The 13880-nt window shown below is 37.9% G+C and overlaps 1 long non-coding RNA gene across 1 annotated transcript; it reads left to right on the forward strand.

Moving 5' to 3' along the window:
* The first annotated feature begins 11099 nt into the window (after positions 1–11099).
* Positions 11100–11759, forward strand: LOC108946333 (uncharacterized). The gene is made up of 2 exons (XR_001970649.2): positions 11100–11166; positions 11502–11759. It is a non-coding gene; the product is annotated as an uncharacterized lncRNA (long non-coding RNA).
* The last annotated feature ends 2121 nt before the right edge of the window (positions 11760–13880 follow it).

Here is a 13880-nt window from a genome sequence, read left to right on the forward strand (position 1 = left end):
AAAAAATATAGTGGACAACTCGTTACGCCATAACCTTGACGTAATGCATATAGAGAAAAATATAGTGGATAATGTAATTGGAACTCTTTTGGATATTTCTGGCAAGACAAAGGATCATGCAAATGCTCGTTATGAACTGAAAGAGATGGGCATTAGGAAGAACCTTCAACCAAAGGATACAAAGGATGGCAAGAGAACAAAGTTTGCAAAAGCATGCTTGTCAATCACCAATGGTGAAAAATCAATTTTCTGTGGTGTTTTAAAGACAGTAAAGCTACCTGATGGTAGTGCTTCCAACATATCTAGGTGTGTGCAGCTAAATGAAAGAAAATTATCCGGTTATAAAACCTATGATGCCCACTTCATGTTACATTACTTGTTGCTAATACCAGTTAAAATCATACTTCCTGATCATGTTGCTATCCCTTTGATTCATCTAAGTTCTTTCTTTCGCCGTTTATGTCAAAACGTTATCACAATGGAAGAGCTAGATTGCTTGGAAGTAATTCCAGTACCCTCTTCATGTGCAAGTGCATCAGAAAAATTTGTAGTGATAATATCCTTTGATTGATTTAATGGAGCACCAACATTCTTCTGTTGATTTTGCCCACTGCCTGGAGAGTTTCCTTGCTTATTTCCTGAGCTTGCACTTATGTCCTTAAGATGCAAACTCCCTACAGCATGATCATGCTCTATATTCAAAGCATCAAAGGTGTTTGAGTAGTTGATTTTCCCTGAATCCTCACATCGTGCACTTGTAAAGATTTCTCCGATAATCTGATTTTCATGGCCTGGATTTTTCTTTTTGTTAAGTGATGGATGAGATCGAGTTACCTTTGTCTACTCTCGATCATTTAGTTGATTCATAACTTGAGAACCTGATTCTAACACAAGCGTGGCCTCATTCTCATGCACAACAGATTTATGCACATCAGTAGCAGCTGCAACTCCAAAACTTGATGCAACTGTAGCACCTTTTGTAGCACTAGGAATATTAGTTGATTTTCCACCCTTAGTTTTCTCAACTAGCTGCACCTCAAGACCCCTCTGCTCAATACCTGCTACATCATTTTCACGACCTGATGCAACAGTAGGAACAACTCCCCATGTACCATCATCAGCTTGACCTGCAATATTATGTGTAATTCAAGAGGACTTAGGATTAACATGCACAATGTTCTCACCTCCAGTTCTTTTTGCACTAGTTTCACCCTTAGCACCTGCTAGTTTTCTAGTTAATTCACCTAGAGTAGCAGCAGGTTGATCAGCCCCAGATCTTCTCTCTTGCTCAGCTGATACTAATTTCAAATTAGACTGTCCCTGACCACAATTAATTTTTCTAGAACTAGGTTGAGCACCAGTTGCATTCTTGGCAGTGGCTTCACGATTAACCAATACTTCACTGCCTAAAACAATACCTGAATCTGTCATATCTGGATTTGTTTTTGGAAAATATTGATCTTTTGTTTATTGATCATGAATAGAGCAGTGTAAATTTCGAAAGCTTCATCTTTATTGTAAAGCTTGCTTGTTTGTGATTATAAAATAATTTTTAGAGCCTATAAAGGAAGTTTTTGCAAATATGCTATGGTGAATTCAGGTATGGTCCTTCCCAATTCGGACTCAATTTCCCTTCATTGGGATTTCGGGTGTTGAGGGTGACTTTTCTTAGCAATAAGTCCCCGATGTTAAAATATCGAAGATTGGCTCTTCGATTGTAGTATCTCTAATTTTGAGGTCTGAAATCTAACTTGACTTGTTGAAACTTATTTTAGTGTCGGTCTATCTTGACTTGTAAGTGATGGGCAATAATATTTTTTTTGACAGTCTGAACTTCAAAATAGTCAAAATTTAGGAAAAACAACAGATGATGCATTTAGGGCTGTATTTGGAAAGGAGCAGCCTAATCAGGTTAGATGCTATGGTAGATCGGTGATGACAAGCTCTCTGAAAAAAGATGAAGAAATCACCAAGCTTAAACAAAAGCATGCCAACGAAATAACTTCTCTGAATGAAGAAATGAAGGAAATGATGAGAGAAGAAATGCGATATTTTTCTAGTCAATTGGTGAAAAATAACCCTGGACTGGATTTTCATGATATACAAGGGTGTGTTGGATCTAATATTCCTTCACCGGTTGATGCAAGTAGTGCACGAGTGTAACGACCCGACTGGTCGTTTTGAGTATTACAACCCTATTTCCCCATTTACTTCTCAAATTGTACTTTACAGTTGTTGTGTGGATTGTCGAGGCAATTGGTTCGGGTCCAGTGAGGTTTTAGAATGAATTGGAACACTTAGTTTCAAGGTTTACAGCTTAAGTTAAAATAGTGACCGGATGCGGACATATGTGTAAACGACCTCGGATTCGAATTTTGATGATTCCCATATCTCCGTATAATGATTTTGGACTTAGAAGCATGTCCAGAAAATTAATTGGAGGTCCGTAGTGGAAATTGACTCGAATTGCCGAAAGTTGAATTTTTGGGAAGTTTGACCGGGGGTTTGACTTTTTGATATCAGGGTCGGAATCTGATTCCGGAAATTTGAATAGGTCTGTAATGTGAAATGTAACTTGTGTGCAAAATTTAAGGTCAATCGAACGTGATTTGATAGGTTTCAGCGTCGTTTGTAGAATTTGGAAATTTATTAGGCTTGAATCCGTGTGTAGTTCATATTTTTGAGGTTGTTAGGTATGATTTGAGGCCTCGAGTAGGTCCGTATTATATTATGGAACTTGTTGGTATGTTCGGACGGGGACCCGAGGGCCTCTGGTGAGTTTCAGATGGTTAACAGATTGATTTTTGAATTTGGAAGACTGCTGGAACTGAAGCCTTCTCGTGTAATCGCACTAGTGGAAAAGTAGTCGCAGGTGCGAGCTCGCATGTGCGAGCAGGGGTGCACTGAAGCGAGGCACTCATGTGCGGAAGGAGCTTCGCAGTTGCGCAATCGCACCTGCGCGAGAAGGAGCGCAGATGCGGGCAGAGGGCTGTGAGGCATTGGTCGCAGGTGCGAGGGAAAATTTCGCACCTGCGTGAGCGCAGATGTGGATGGACGGGAGCAAAAGCGAAAACTGGGCAGGTGAGTGGAGTCCGCAAATGCGACATTTTGCTTGCACAAGCGGATGCGCAGGTGCATAAATAATGTCCGCAGATGCGGAAATCGCTGGGGCAGAACCTTAAATTCGAGGGTTCAACATTTTCACCCATTGTCAGATTTTGGAGCTCGGGTTGGGCGATTTTGGAGAGAAAATTTTCCACACAACTTGGGTAAGTGTTCTTAACTCCCGTGTGATTATATTACATAAATTTATCTTCATTTTTGGTGTAAGATTATGAATCTTCAGGAGAAATAGAAGGAAATTTCTATAATGTCATAAAACGAATTTTTCAAGTTTGAATACCGATTTGGAGTTGGATTTGAGTGAAATTAGTATGGTTGAACTTGTAATTGGATGGGTTGTCGTATTTTATTAGTTTTGTCAGATTTTGAGACGTGGACCCTACAAGTAATTTTTGGGGGCGTAATTTTGAATTTTATGGAAAATATTAGCGTTTTGATATGGAATTAATTCTTATAAATTGTGTGGACTGAGTCAAATTATTATGACTAGATTCGAGCCGCTTGGAAGTTGATACGCGCAAAATGGAATTTCTGGAGCATTGCTTAGCTTGCTCGATATTGGATTTGGCTTGTTCGAGGCAAGTAACTCTTCTAATCTTGGAGTTGAGGGTATGAACCTTGAATATATATATTTCGTGAATTGTTGGGAGGTGACGCACATGCTAGGTGATGGTCGTATGGGCGTGCACAATAGAAATTGTGACATAATTGTTTCTGTAGAATTTTGTAGTTAAATGATCTTGCCATTTTCCATGCGTTTTATGAGTTAGAGAAATTAAGCTGAAAAATAAATTAAAAATCATGTTTAGGCTATGTGCCAGTATTATTGGGATCCACAGAGGTCATATTGCTGTAAATTATTTATTTAAATTGAAAATTCATACTCAGTCATATTCATTTCATTGCATATCATATCTTAGTCTCTGTTGTTATTTATTGATACATCTTATCATTATTTTTGGGCTATTTTTCATGACATTGTGAGCCCAAGAGACTGGAGAGATTGATGACCGAGTGAGATCGGGGGCTTGATTTGTGAGGATATTTTGGGATCGGGTTGCACGTCGCAGCAGGCCATGTTGGCTTTATATATATTATTACTATTATACGGATCGAGGTTGCCCGCCTGCAGCAGGCCTTATTGACTTATTATGGCACGTGAGTTGTCCATGCGGATTCTGTTATGATATTATAGCACGTGAGTTGTCCGTGCAGCACCTGAGTTGTCCGTGCAGATTATAGAGTTTGGGCTGTAGGAGCCCCTCCGGAGTTTGTACACACTCCTAGTGAGCGCAGGTATCTACTGAATGCAAGTGCCGAGTGCTGAGTGACTGGGAGGCCTGAGTGATTGTGAGGTATGCCCGAGTGGCAAGAGTGATTGTGAGGTATGCCCGAGTGGCACAAGTGACTCTGAGGTTTGCCCGAGTGGCTGTATATGAGTGATGTTCTGCCCGAGGGGCTGTTTATGATTTTTTCACTGAGTGGTATTGCTTTGGCATGCACACATGACATACAGGCATAGAGATGTATTTTTTCTCGTGCTGTACAACATCACATCATTCATGATTTCTCACACATTTTGACAGATGGGCATAGTGATGCATTTGTTTTACACGGGTTATCCGGAAGGAAAATGAAACATATTATTCATTATTGAAAATATTTTTGGAGAAATTTATTGTTTTCAAACTATTCATATTATTGGCAACTTCGGCAAACGATTTGGGTTTTCACTGATGTATTTGAAAGAAAGAACTACTATTTTTGAAATCATTATTTGGCTGAGTATTTTATCCCTGAGTTGCTTCTGGTATTATTTTCTTTATGTTTTTATGGATTGTTGTGGACTATTGGTTTTGGACCCGACCTTGGTGGAAGCTCGTCACTACTTTCAACCTACATCTAGGTTTGTTACTTACTCAGTACATGGGGTCGGTTGTACTGATACTACACTTCTGCACATTTCGTGCAGATGCTGGCTGTTGTTGATGATGTGCTCGATGGTTGCAGGATTTGAAGATGTACTTGCGTTCTTATTGTAGCTTCCTCTTGTTCAGGGTAACCTTAGATTTATAAAAGCTCTGTTTATGTATTATTCAAACAGACTATGTATTTATTTTATTTTCGCTTTGTATACTCTATTCTTAGAAGCTCATGATTTGTACTACCAGTTCTTGGGAATTGTATAAGATCAGGATTTTTATTCACTTAAATTGCTTTAATAATTATTATTAAAATTGGTTAGTTAGATGAGCTTGTGAAGAATTTTGTGGCACTGACTACGGTATTATGAAAGTAATATGGTATCGGTATTGTGAATTATGGAGTGTTTTAATCTATGGCTTTGAGCCAAGTGGGGGAGCCTGCTATAGACAAATCAATTCATGGATATGTGTCAAATTTTATTTGGGTACTTGGGAATCAATGATGACTTCCAGAGGTGGAGTTTGAAAATGACTCGAATAAGGAAAATTTCTGGTTACGGATTATATTGCACGGATGAGTATATAGGGCACGTGTCTTTTGGCCCATTTGGGCATTGCAATTAGATGTGAGCAAAGTGGGTGACTTCCGAGAAAATTCAAGTGGGTTTGAGAATTATTGAGAATGTTTCTGGACTTATGTATGGATAAAAACCCGAGATTTGCGTTTGATGGTGCTTGAACTTGCGGAAATTCTATATGACTATGGATTCTACATTTTTGTGTAAGGAACGTAAGAAGAGAAATTTCAAATTCACATAATGTATTCTCATAGTGAGTGTTATAGTTGTGGTATTTTTGAAGGTGCTTAAGAAGAATACAATTGCTTATGGGTGGTAGGGCGTTGTGGTTCTTTGCTAAGGTTTGTAGGGTGCGTTATGATTAAAGATCATGGTATTTTAGCAAGAAGAAGTATCAATCTGAAGACAAATTCGGAAGGGACTCTGAGAAAATAGGACAACTGGGTAGTAGGTTGGATCAGTATGGTAATGGATATGATCAGTTCTTTGGGTGCTTATGATGTGGGGGTTTTCTACAGGTGCTTTGTGGCAATACACCTGGACTTGGCGACATGCGTGGCTTGGTCGAGTTAGAGGAATTTAGTTTTAAGGGCTTGATTATGTGCAAATGGATTCCAAAGTGTATTCTTGATGGTTTCTACTGGTGTGGAGAATGTGTTGTGTATTGTGATTTCCTCCTGGAAAGAAGCAAGAGAAAGGTTTCTAACTAAAATGGTATGTAAATTATTGGTGACTCAAAGTTGATAATAAGATTCTTGTGCTTTTCACATGATGGCAAGATAGATGTTATGTGTTGTACAAAAACTAGATTTTCATGTACAAGGTGGCAGTACAGTCTTGAAGAGAAGGTAACGAATGTTATTAAACATGGACGGTTTCAAATAACTAGATGAATACTATTACTACTTGGTATTGTATGAGAAAGGGGCGGATTTCAGAAGGCGCATTGTATTTTGACTTACGGATGTATAAATTATTATTGTGGTACTCACATGGTTGATAGACTGCTGATATTTAAATTTTGTCAAGTGGCACGGAAGAACTTTTAAAGTATTTCTCGTGGGATGATCGTGTATGAGAGAGGTATTAGGCATTCAGACGGTGGAGATGGAATCAAATATGGTGATTCGCGTGTTCTATGGATTTGGAGATTGGGAGTTCCGAGGAGCAGATTGTTTCACAGTTGTGAACTGTGAAGTTGTGGCTGAGCTAGCCGGATGATGAAATATGTTATGATTCAGTCATTATGGATTTTCGGAGGGATTGTTATCTATTTGTGGGTAACTCGAGTTGATTTTGGGGTCCATAGGCATGCCCAATTAATATGTGTATTCTACACCGAGCCGGAATGGTTGGACTCATACTGCTATTATTGAGGGATGTGTCATTCGGTTGATGTTGAACTTATTCGTGTTCTCAAATGATCTGTGAGTTACTCCTTTATGCTATGAGGAGTTGTGATTCATTAGTTATATGCACAGATGGTGCAGTTCTATTTGAGCTTTATAGCGAAATTTGAGTGTGATGAGTACTTGGTGTATTGCATGATCGATAGCGTAATAGCATAATTGTATTTTTGTCATTTGCCTCTCCGTCGTTATTAATTCGGAGCAGGGTGGCTCAGAGTATAGAACATGAACCTCGTGTTAGAATCGGGTGATGGTTCTACGGTGTATGATGAATTTTCAGTGTTTCGTTGTGGCGGTACTTGTTAATCTGGTGGGGGCAATTCTCTCATTTGAGTCATTTTCCATGACTGGGTACATTTGAATGTTGCGTATTGTTGCACGGATGGCATGGGTTGTGGCTCCGATTTATATTGGTGCGGTATGTCTGTGGAACGGTTATGTTTAGTAATAGAAGGTCATTGGACCTGGAATGGGAACTATCAGGTTTAAGTTCGGTATATTCGGGAGTATAATATTGAAAGTCAGCTCAGAAAATGATTATGGTTCCGGTTGGGGCGAGAGATCTCCATGACTTGTTAGTCTGATAAGGGGTTACGAGATTCTGCATGTTTCTTTTATCATCAACAGTGTATGAAGGTTTTGGGATAAGGTTTGGTTCGATATGGGTTTAATACTAGTATGCGGTTGGTTTTGGAGTAGTCACTGCGATCAGGAATAGTGCTACGAGCATGCGAGTTGTGTAATATGTTGGTTGATTATATCCTTGGTTATAGTTATAGCTCGATGTAACTTGTTCGGACTTATACGGTGTGTAAATGTAGATTTTGATGGCTTGGAAACAACTCTTGGCACGTTCGAGGACGAATGTATGTTTAAGTGGGGAAGAATGTAACGACCCAGCTGGTCGTTTTGAGTATTACAATCCCGTTTCCCCATTTAATTCTCAAATTGTACTTTACATTTGTTGTGTGGATTGTCGGGGTAAGTGGTTCGGGTTCAGTGAGGTTTTGGAATGAATTGGAATATTTAGTTCCAAGGTTTAAAGCTTAAGTTAAAATAGTGACCGGATGCGGACTTATGTGTAAACGACCTCGGATTTGAATTTTGATGATTCCAATAGCTCCGTATGATGATTTTGGACTTAGGAGAATGTCCGAAAAATTATTTGGAGGTCCGTAGTGGAAATTGGCTTGAATTGCCGAAAGTTGAATTTTTGGGAAGTTTGACTGGGGGTTTGACTTTTTGATATCGGGGTCAGAATCCGATTCTGGAACTTTTAATAGGTTTGTAATGTGAAATGTGACTTGTGTACAAAATTTGAGGTCAATCGGACGTGATTTGATAGGTTTCGGCGTCGTTTGTAGAATTTGGAAATTTAAAAATTTATTAGGCTTGAATCCGTGTGTAGTTCGTATTTTTGAGGTTGTTAGGTATGATTTGAGGCCTCGAGTAGGTCCGTGTTATGTTATGGAACTTGTTGGTATGTTCGGACGGGGACCCGAGGGCCTCCGGTGAGTTTCGAATGGTTAACGGATTGATTTTTGAATTTGGAAGACTGTTGGAACTGAAGCCTTTTGGTGTAATCGCACCTGCGGAAAAGTAGTCGCAGGTGCGAGCTCGCAAGTGCGAGCAGGAGTGCGCTGAAGCGAGGCGCGCATGAGCGGAAGGAGCTTAACAGTTACACAATCGCACCTGCGTGAGAAGGAGCGCAGATGCGGGCAGAGGGCACGCAGGTGCGGACGGACGGGCGCAGAAGCGGAAACTGGGCAGGAGAGTGGAGTCCACAAATGCGATATTTTGCTCACACAAGTGGATGCGCAGGTGCGCAAATATTGTCCGCAGATTCGGAAATCGCTGGGGCAGAACCTTAAATTCGAGGGTTCAACATTTTCACCCATTTTCGGATTTTGGAGCTCGGGTTGGGCGATTTTGGAGAGGAAATTTTCCACACAACTTGGGGTAAGTGTTCTTAACTCCCTTGTGATTATATTCCATGAATTTATCTTCCTTTTTGGTGTAAGATTATTGAATCTTCAACAGAAATAGAAGAAAATTTCTATAATATCACAAAACAAACTTTTCAAGTTTGAATACCGATTTGGAGTCGAATTTGAGTAAAATTAGTATGATTGAACTTGTAATTGGATGAGTTGTCGTATTTTGTGAGTTTCATCGGATTTCGAGACGTGGGCCCCACTAGTAATTTTTGGGGGCGTAATTTCGGATTTTATGGAAAATATTAGCGTTTTGATATGGAATTAATTCTTATAAATTGTGTGAACTGAGTCAAATTGTTGTGACTAGATTCGAGCCGTTTGGAAGTTGATACGCGCAGACTGGAGTTTCTGGAGCATTTCTTAGCTTGCTCGACATTGAATTTAGCTTGTCCGAAGTAAGTAACTCTTCTAATCTTGGAGTTGAGAGTATGAACCCTGAATATATGTATTTCGTGAATTGTTGGGAGGTGACGCACATTCTAGGTGACGGGCGTGTGGGCGTGTACTATAGAAATTGTGACATAATTGTTTCTATGCGTTTTATGAGTTAGAGAAATTAAGCTGAAAAACATATTAAAAATCATGTTGAGGCCATGTGCCAGTATTATTGGGACCCACAGAGGTCATATTACTGTGAATTATTTGTTTAAATTAAAAATTCATACTCAGTCATATTCATTTCATTGCATATCATATCTTAGTCTCTGTTATTATTTATTGATACATCATATCATCATTTTTGGGCTATTTTTCATGACATTGTGAGCCCAAGAGACTGGAGAGATTGATGACTGAGTGAGGCCGAGTGCCTAATTTGTGAGGATATTTTGGGATCGGGCTGCACGTCGCAGCAGGCCATGTTGGTTTTATATATATTATTACTATTATATGGATCGGGACTGCCCGCCTGCAGCAGGCCTTATTGGCTTATTACGGCATGTGAGTTGTCCGTGCGGATTCTGATATGATATTATAGCACGTGAGTTGTCCGTGCAGATTATAGAGTTTGGGCTCTAGGAGCCCCTCCGCAGTCTGTACACACTCCCAGTGAGCGTAGGTACCTACTGAGTACGAGTGCCGAGTGACTGGGAGGCATGAGTGATTGTGAGATATGCCCGAGTGGCAAGAGTGATTGTGAGGTATGCCCGAGTGGCACAAGTGACTCCGAGGTTTACCCGAGGGGCTGTATATGAGTGATGTTCTGCCCGAGGGGCTGTTTATGATTTTGTCACTGAGTGGCATCGCTTTGGCATGTATACATGACATACAGACATAGAAATGTATTTTTTCTCATGTTGTACAACATCACATCATTCATGATTTCTCACACATTTTGACAGATGGGCATAGTGATGCATTTGTTTTACACGGGTTATCCGGAAGGAAAATGAAACATATTATTCATTATTGAAAATATTTTTGGAGAAATTTATTGTTTTCAAACTATTCATATTATTGGCAACTTCGGCAAACGATTTGGGTTTTCACTGATGTATTTGAAAGAAAGAACTACTATTTTTGAAATCATTATTTGGCTGAGTATTTTATCCCTGAGTTGCTTCTGGTATTATTTTCTTTATGTTTTTATGGATTGTTGTGGACTATTGGTTTTGGACCCGACCTTGGTGGAAGCTCGTCACTACTTTCAACCTACAGCTAGGTTTGTTACTTACTCAGTACATGGGGTCGGTTGTACTGATACTACACTTCTGCACATTTCGTGCAGATGCTGGCTGTTGTTGATGATGTGCTCGATGGTTGCAGGATTTGAAGATGTACTTGCGTTCTTATTGTAGCTTCCTCTTGTTCAGGGTAACCTTAGATTTATAAAAGCTCTGTTTATGTATTATTCAAACAGACTATGTATTTATTTCATTTTCGCTTTGTATACTCTATTCTTAGAAGCTCATGATTTGTACTACCAGTTCTTGGGGATTGTATAAGATCAGGATCTTTATTCACTTAAATTGCTTTAATAATTATTATTGAAATTGGTTAGTTGGAAATTGGCTTACCTAACGGGATGGGTTAGGTGCCATCACGACTAGTTGGATTTTGGGTCGTGACAACGAGCTATGAGAGGCCATAATCTACCACATTCTTCTGGCTCAACTCATGCCCGAGTCTTGAAAAGGTATTTATATTTCACCAAATAGTATAATGGTCAGGGTAAATTTGATCGGATAGTATAACGAAGATAAAATATAGACAATATTTGAAAGTAGAGGGGTATATTTGACCCTTTTACTTTGTTATTAAATTAAGTGATTGTTTCGATTATAGAAGGAGATAGGTAAAATATATGTTAATTCACATTTTTGCTTCTCTTTCACTTGTATATCTTTTTTGTGTTTGACATTGTTATGCTATAGTAGTGAAATAAAATCTCATTAGTTCTTAGTAAGATATAACCAATGCATACTATATATTTGTTTCTTTCTAAGTTTTAATTTTATTTTGAATGTGTAGGAAAATACGGGTGATGCAATTGGAAATGATGGCCACAAATCAATTTGATTCATTAAAGTGAATGGTGAAGACCTTTTGAACAATTATGATGTTTATTTTAATTTTATATTGATACTATAAATATGAATACATTTGATTTTGTAGAGGTCTTTGCTAGTGAACTTCTTGAACCAACAGTGCTTTATTACTATAGATAGTACGCAAAGTACGTTTCTTTGTTGAAGTTTATTTCAAGTATATGCATTTGAATTATTTTTATTCTGTTACTTATGATCTAATTTAATGCTTGAGATCATAATATATATATATATATATATATATATATATATATATATATATATATATATACTGGAAATAAATATGGACAAAATTTAATATAAACAAATATAATTTTTTAACCACAAAATTGTGGCTACTATAAATATTTAAAAAATTACTTCGTAGTGTAGACAATTGCTACGCTTAGAAAGTGTGGCCATAGGGATTGTCAATCTGGTGTTGTTAATGATAAATGTTGCTCTAGAAGCCACAGTTTAAAAGTGTAGTCTATAACATGACAAAGATCCCGCTTCAAATGTGTAGCTTTATGTCATAAAAGCGTAGCTATATGAGAAAATATAAGCGTGTCCTTTGTACCGTATCGGCCACACTTTTAAAGCGTGGCTTCTAAGTCAACACCTACAAAGCGTGGCCAATAGTCAAAGGTTACGGTACTTTAGGCCATCCCAAAAGGCGTTGCCTAAATCCGTAAAGTGTTGCCTTTGACAAAATGCTACACTTCTAGGCATCTTAGGCCACACTTCTCAGGGGTGGTTGTAGGCCTAAAATACTGCAGTGGCTAGTTTTCAAAATGGGACATTAAAGAGAATATTCTTGTGGATATTCTCTGTACTTGTATTATTAGGGTATGTTAGGGGTATCTCTCATATATATATAGAAAAAGAGACAGTGAAGTAGGAGACACAACATTCATTTTGATAAGAATAGACTTTTGATAAAAGATTCTCTCTCTCTTATAAAGATACAAACACTACTTTTTCATCAAGAATCTTGTTTATATTATCCTACATTTTTCCATCAGATCCGAGAATAACGAACATTCGAGGATTTAACTGTCATTCATCATTGTCAGGAGGGACAATCATCTAGATCATCCTTTATTGGGTGAACCACTTTTTCTATTTACTTAAATGACATTTAATGTTATTTATTGTTAGTTCTGTCCCCATTATTGCTCATACTTTTTAGAATAATCAATGTATGTTATACTCAACACATTTCCTGATCTGTCTAATGTTACTCACGTTTTCTGAACTCACATCTAGAGATATTATTTTTAACTAGGTTTAACCCATTATTATACAAACTTAACTCTTTTAGCCGAAAGTCATACCTTTTGGTCAAACAACTTATTTATTAGGTAATTACATGTAATTTTTTGGTTAAACATTAATTGATGATCTACAAAAGCTATAATTAACCTGCTATTATAAATTAAAATTCCTAAAAGAAATTCTTATACGGTTATTACATACAACTTAAATCCTTAAATTTCTATACACAAGACACATTATTTTTTTGGCACTGCTAGTAGCATAATTTAATTAGCAATATGTACTAAAATTAGTGACGTTTTATTTCAATGTTACTATTAGAAACTTTTGATGGGGTACTCTTATTATATATAGGTAAATTAACTCAATTTATTAGGGGCATTTATATCTATACCCAGTTTTTGGGTCAACTTTTAACTTATACCCGCTTTGCAAGAAAAATTACAAGCATACCCACTTTTCAGGTAACTTCAGACATACAGGCCTGAAGTAGCAAAAATTTATGTCTGAAGTTTGAACTTCAGAATGTTTTGCCTGAAGTGTAGCAAAACTTCAGATATTTTTGCCTGAAGTTTGGCCTGACTTGAAAGGCAATCACGCAAACTTCAGTTCATAGTGCAATGGCAAACTTCAGCTCAATAAAACTACAACATGTTTTGGCTGAAGTTTTTTGTTTTGTAATTGCCGAACTTCAGCATTCTAGGAGCTGAAGTTTATTTTTTAATTGCTGAACTTCAGCATTCTAGGAGCTGAAGTTTGTTTTGTAATTGCTGAACTTCAGCATTCTAGGGTTGAAGTTTGTTTTGTATTTGCTGAATTTTAACATTTTAGGAGCTGAAGTTTTTGTTTATATTTGCTTAACTTCAGCATTCTTAGAGCTGAAGTTCTAAGTCTGCACACAAACTTCAGCTCTGAAGTGCAACCAATGACTAATAAGTTTGAAATGAAAAATTGCACTTCAGATGCACTTAAGGTCAATAAGTCTGAAGTGAAAATTTGCACTTCAGATGCACTTAAGGCTAAAAGGTCTGAAGTGCAACCAATG

Source organism: Nicotiana tomentosiformis, chromosome 4 (genome assembly GCF_000390325.3).
Source record: "Nicotiana tomentosiformis chromosome 4, ASM39032v3, whole genome shotgun sequence".
Lineage (NCBI taxonomy): Eukaryota > Viridiplantae > Streptophyta > Magnoliopsida > Solanales > Solanaceae > Nicotiana > Nicotiana tomentosiformis.